Raw genomic sequence first — 6038 nt, forward strand, 5'->3', positions numbered from 1 at the left:
CATAGGGTCGCTATGAATCGCAGGCGACTCGACGGCACATAACAACAACAACAATAACAATGATGTCAGTCTAAGGACTGACATTTGAGTCAATCCTTGACATTTTCAGTCACTTGCTATGCACCAGAGAGCTGGACAAGGACCAAAGATGACCAAAAAAAAAAAAAAAAATGCAAACTGCGTTTAATCTGTGGTCTTGGAGAAAAGTGCTGAATTTCTGATTGACTGCCAAAAAAACCAAAAACGGTATGCCTTAGATAAGATACATCTAGAGTACACCCTCTGCAATGAATCATCTCTCCTAGAAAAATGTTCAGTGTGAGATAAAACTTCATCATCCTTGTTGCCAAGAAGTACCATGAAATCTTCAGTACTCTTCTTCCACACTACAGTTCAAAGGAGTCAATTCTTCTATAGTGCAAGTTCAAATTGAAGCCAAAAAAATTTAAAGCAAGTCCATGACAACCAAAATATGATTCCTTTTGAATTTCAAAATTATCTTAAGAATAAGTTTGAATCGTTGAACAGCAATAATCAAAGACCAAGTGAGTTGTGGGATGACATTCAGGATATCATCCATGAGGAGAGTAAAAGTTCATTACAAAGACAGTGGGAAAAGAAAAAATAAAGTCAGAAGAGACTCTGAAAACTGCATTAGAGCATGGAGAAGTCAACACAAAGAGAAAAGCGAATGAAGCAAAAGAGCTGAACAGAAAATTTCAAAGGGAAGTCTGAAAAAATGAAATAAAATATTATAATGAAATATGTAGAGAGCTGGAGCTGAAGAATAAAGAGGAGAACTTGCTCTGTATTTCTTAAGCTAACAGAACTGAAAAACAAATTTAAGCCAAGAGTGACAATATTGAAAGATGTTGTTGTTGTTGTTATGTGCCGTTGAGTCGCTTGCGACTCATAACGACCCTATGTACAACAGCCCTAAACTCCGCTCTGTCCTGTGCCAATCGCACTGTCTCTGACACTCCCATCCCTATTATCCCAGTCACTGAATCAATCCATCTCATAGAGGGCCTTCCCCTCCTGCGCTGTCCCTCCACCCTCCCAAGCATGATGTCCTCCTCCAAGGACCGGTCTCTCCTCACAACATGTCCGAAGTATGTTAGACGGAGCCTCAGAATCCTTGCCTCCAAGGAGCCACCCGGCTTAACCCTGTCCAGGACAAATCTGTTTGTTTTTCTAGCAGCCCATGGTATTCTTAATACTCTTCTCCAGAACCACAGCTCAAAGGCATCAATTCTCCTTCTATCCTCCTTGGTCATTGTTCAACTCTCTAATGCATAACAAGTGATTGCGAAGACCATGGCCTGTATCAGGCGCACCTTAGTATGCAGGGAGACACCATTGCTCTCCAGTACTCTGCAGAGGTCCCTAACAGCAGACTTTCCCATGGCAATGTGCCTTTTAATTTCCTGGATACTGGTGCCAAGAGTGTTGGCTGTGGAGCAAAGCAAACTAAAGCTGTGTACAATCTTTATCTCTTCACCATCCATCCTGATGCTGCCAATTGGTCCAGTGGTGAGAATCTTTGTCTTCTTGACATTGAGCCTCAATCCATATTGTAGGCTGCAGTTCTTACCCTCTGCAGCAGGCGCTTCAGGTCCTCTTCAGTTTCAGCAAACATGGTTGTGTCATCTGCATAACACAGATTGTTGATAAATACTATAGGCCATATGTTGAATGACCTAGGAAGCATCAAAAGAAGATAGAGGGAATACTCAGGCTACTGTACCAAAAATAACTGACTGACACTGAAACATTTTAGGAAGTATCATATGAGCAGAAACCAATGGTAATGAACGAGGAAATGGAAGGTGCATTGAAGGCATTGACCGAAAATAAGTCCCAGGAATTGATGTGATACCAATTGAATTGTCTCAATTAGCAGATGCAACCCTGGATGTGCTCACCAGTCTATGCCAAGAACTTTGGAGGACAGCTATCTAGCCAATAGATTGGAAATCCATATTTGTTCCCATTCTTAAGAAAAGTGATCCAAGAGAATGTGGGAACTATTAAATAATATTATTAATACCACATGCAAGCAAAATACTTCTGAAGATCATCTAAAAATGGTTAGAACAGTACACAGATAACAGTACTGTCAGAAATTCAAGCAGGATTTAGAAGAGGCCATGGTACCAGGGATATCATTGTTGATGTCACATAGATCCTAGCTGAGAGTAAAGAATATCAGAAGAATATCTATTTATTCTTTATTGACTGTTTGAAGGTATTTCACTGTGTGCATCATAATGAGTTATGGATAACATTGAGCAGAACAGGAATCCCAGAACACTTAACCATGCTCATGCAAAACTTATACTTAAATCAAAAGACTATTGTGCACAAAAAGCAAGAGAATATTACATGGTTTAGAATTAAGAAGGGAGTGTGTCAGTATTGTATTCTCTCTCCATACCTATTCAATCTGTATGCTAAGCAAATTATTAAAGAAGCTGGGTTCTATCAAAGAGAATATGGAATCAAGATCAGAAGAACATATATTTACTTGATACCAAAATTTATTTAGTTTTTTGTTTCAATTTAAACAAATATTTTAGATGAAATAAGCATTTTATTAAGTTTTTTCTCATTCTACTAACATTATTCACTTAACTGAAGAAATCTCAGTGCAAACAAAAGAGAAAATGAAAAGATTGGAAGGAAGGGGAAGAGAAATATACAGGAGAGAGAAAGAGGAAGAAGAGGGAAAAATGTCATAGTAATATTGGCTAGGGTGTTAAGAGACTCCTAATGCAATTGCACACAAGAATCATATATTCATCAAGAATACAGTATTACAATTAAATGAAATGGTATTTCTAGAGCTCAACATGGTTTAATATAATTGTGAAAAACATATATATCATTCTGAAATAGAAAAAAAGAGGGGAGAAAAGTCATCACAGCAGTAACTAAAGAAGATTATAATGATGTAACACTTTGAATCTTTCACAAGGTTTTCATTTATATTATTCTCACTAGATTTCATCAAGTCAACTACTGTTTCACTACTACTTCAAACCTAGAACAACGGATTGGATCCTCCCCTATCTGTGTCATTCTCATGATCTTTGCTTCAACCCATTGTTCCATCAGTATGTCAATCCAGCTCATTGAAAGTCTTCCTCTCTCTTTCTATCAAGATGCCCTTTTCCAAGGACTGATCTCTCCTGGTAACATGTCCAAAGTACATGAAACAGAATTTCACCATCCTTGCTTCTAAAGATTATTCAACCTTAACTTCCTCCAAGACTGATTGATTTGTTCTATTGAAAATCCATGGGCTACAGTTCAATGGCATCACTTATTTTTCATTCATACTTAAGTTTTTGTTACTGCTCTTATATTTTGTTGTTATGTGCTATTGAGTTGACTACAGCTCATAGAAACTCTATGAAAAATGGGTTTGAACTTCACCCTATATTGAACTAACATCATGACATCATGGTCTTTGACATAACTGACCTCATTGCCACAGCCACTGTGCCAATCATCCAGGAACTTCCTTTCCTTCACTAACTCTCTACCCTTCCAAGCATGGTGTCTTTATCCAAGGACTGGTTTCTCTTGGCAACATACCTAAAGTATGTGAGACAGGGCTTCGAAATTTTTGCCTCTACATAGTGAATAGATTTCACCCTCTCCAGCACAGACATGTTTGTCCTCTTGTCAGTCTATGTTATTATGTTCAATACTTTTCTTCAGCACCACAACTCAAAGGAATCAATTCTTCTATTAGCCCTACTTATTTCCCAGCTCTCAGATGTATATAATAACCAATTAAGAGGGCCAGGCACACCTTAGTCTCAAGACTGAGTCTGTTGCTCTAAAGCATTCTGAAGAGGTCATTGACAGGAGACATTTCCAGTGCAACTTATCTTTTGACTTTCTGACTGCTTGCTTATGGGAAAGGTATTGATTGTGGATCCAAAGAAGATGAAATAGTTAACAACCTCAAACTTTTCTCCATCTATCATTATTCTGTTGGTCCAGTGGTGGCAATCTTTGTTTTCTTGATGGTGAGAAGCAATCTATATAGAAGGCTGAAATCCTTGATCTTCTGAAGCAAACATTTCAAATAAAGCAAACATTTCTTTATAAAGTCCAGCCTCATGAATGATCTACATATAGATTGAAAGGGTAAGGATGAAGGATAGATCCCTGACACTTTTCTTGATTTTGAATGATACAGTGTACCCCTGCTCTGTTCAGACAAGTTTCCTTAACTTCAGTTTAGGTTTTAAATGAGTACCATCAACCATTTGGAGATTTCCAATTTTTGTGACCCACACAATAAAGTACCCATGCATAGTCTATAAAACACAAATACACATTCTTCTGTACTCTTTCAGCCAAGATTCACCTGACATCAACAATCTTATCCCCTGTGCCACAGTCTCTTCTTAACCCAGCTTGCATTTCTGTGAGTTCTCTGTAGATGTATAATCTTCAGCAAGATTTTGTTTGCTTGTGATTTTTTTTTTAATTTCCACATTCTGTTGGTTCACTTTTTAGGGGAAAGGGAATAAATATGGATTTCTTCCAGTCAGTTGGTCAGTACCCTCCAGATTTCCAGCCAGATTTCTTGGCACAACATGGTGAGCGTCCCCAAGGATGCATCTGTTTGCTGGATTATCTCAGTTGGTTCCCATCAATTCCTGGAGCTTTATATTTTGCCAGTTCCTTTCAGAGTAGCTTGAACTTCCCTCGTTGTTGATCATACACTGCTTCTGAAATGAGTCTGCGTCAGCTAACTCTTTTTGTTACAGTGACTGTATGTATTCATTCCTTCCATCTTCTTGTGATGCTTCCTGGATCTTTCAATATTTTGCACATACCATCTTTAAGTATGGCAACTTGAGGCCTCATTTTGTTCTTCAGTTTCTTCAGCTTAAGGTATGTCAAACAATTTCTTCCCTTTTGATTTCCTAACTACTCTTGTTATACTTTTCTTTGTCTTCAGAAGACAACTTTTGAAATCTTCGATTCAACACTTCTATGCAACACTTTCTGTTCATCTAACAAAAGGGGGAAATATCAGGAAATTATAACTATTAGAACTCTTTTCTTTATCAGCCTATGAGATATGGTAATCTGCATCCTTCTTAAGGTAAGAAATATACTCTTATGTAAGGTAAATGACTTATTATTATCTTTATGTATCAGATAAACTGAAAAGAAATGCCTAGTCTGACTGAAAGTTCTATGTTGTTTCTATGCTCTAACACTAGAATTATCAAGTGCAGAGAGCTTCACTGGAAAGTTACTACATTTTCTATTCAATTTAAAAAAATTATTCTGCTGTTGAAATTATCATACTAATAACTATTTTCAATACCTGCTGTGGCTAGGTCATGTAAGCAATTGTTCTGAAAGTAATAAAATCCTGTAGTTATTTCTTCTAAAAATGCTTACAGTCCATAGCCTTTTGAGGTAATTGTCTGGTGCATTAAGATTCCTATGACCTTGTTTTTTGTGAATTTATTTTGTTTATGTGTAAATATTCAGATGTTTTGATTTAGACAAGCCCTAAGAGGGGAAAAAATCCACTCACAAAAACAAACCCTTTTTTCCCCAGAAATGTTCTTTTATGGGAAAAAAAGTGAGAGGACCTAAATTATTCATCAGGACACATTACAGATACAGTAAAATAGACAACTAATTTTGTAAGATATTTTTGTTGTTATTTTGTTGCTGCCATTTAGTGGGGTTTTTTTTTGACAAATTATTCCAAATGCTGGCCTATCTAACTATCTATCTATCCTCTTTAGTTTACATTGATAAGAATCTGTCTATAAGGGTCTTATCTATAGTTTGCATAGATAACATTTTTTTTATCTATAGTAAGAATCTATGTCTAGAATATTATCTGTAGAGAAGATTGATCCTTGGAGAAGGACATCATGCTCAAAAGGGTGGAAGTGTAAAATGGTGCAACCCCTGTGGAAAGCAGTATGGCGCTTTCTCAAAAAGTTGCAAATAGAGATACCATTTGACCCAGCAATTCCACTACTGGG

General features: G+C 37.0%; 1 pseudogene; it reads right to left on the reverse strand.

Moving 5' to 3' along the window:
• LOC102854941 overlaps positions 1–6038 on the reverse strand; it is a 110669-nt pseudogene that overhangs the window by 1626 nt on the left and 103005 nt on the right.

The sequence above is a fragment of the Elephantulus edwardii genome, unplaced genomic scaffold (assembly GCF_000299155.1).
Source record: "Elephantulus edwardii isolate Elephantulus edwardi_28Jun2011 unplaced genomic scaffold, EleEdw1.0 scaffold00406, whole genome shotgun sequence".
Taxonomy (NCBI): Eukaryota; Metazoa; Chordata; class Mammalia; order Macroscelidea; family Macroscelididae; genus Elephantulus; species Elephantulus edwardii.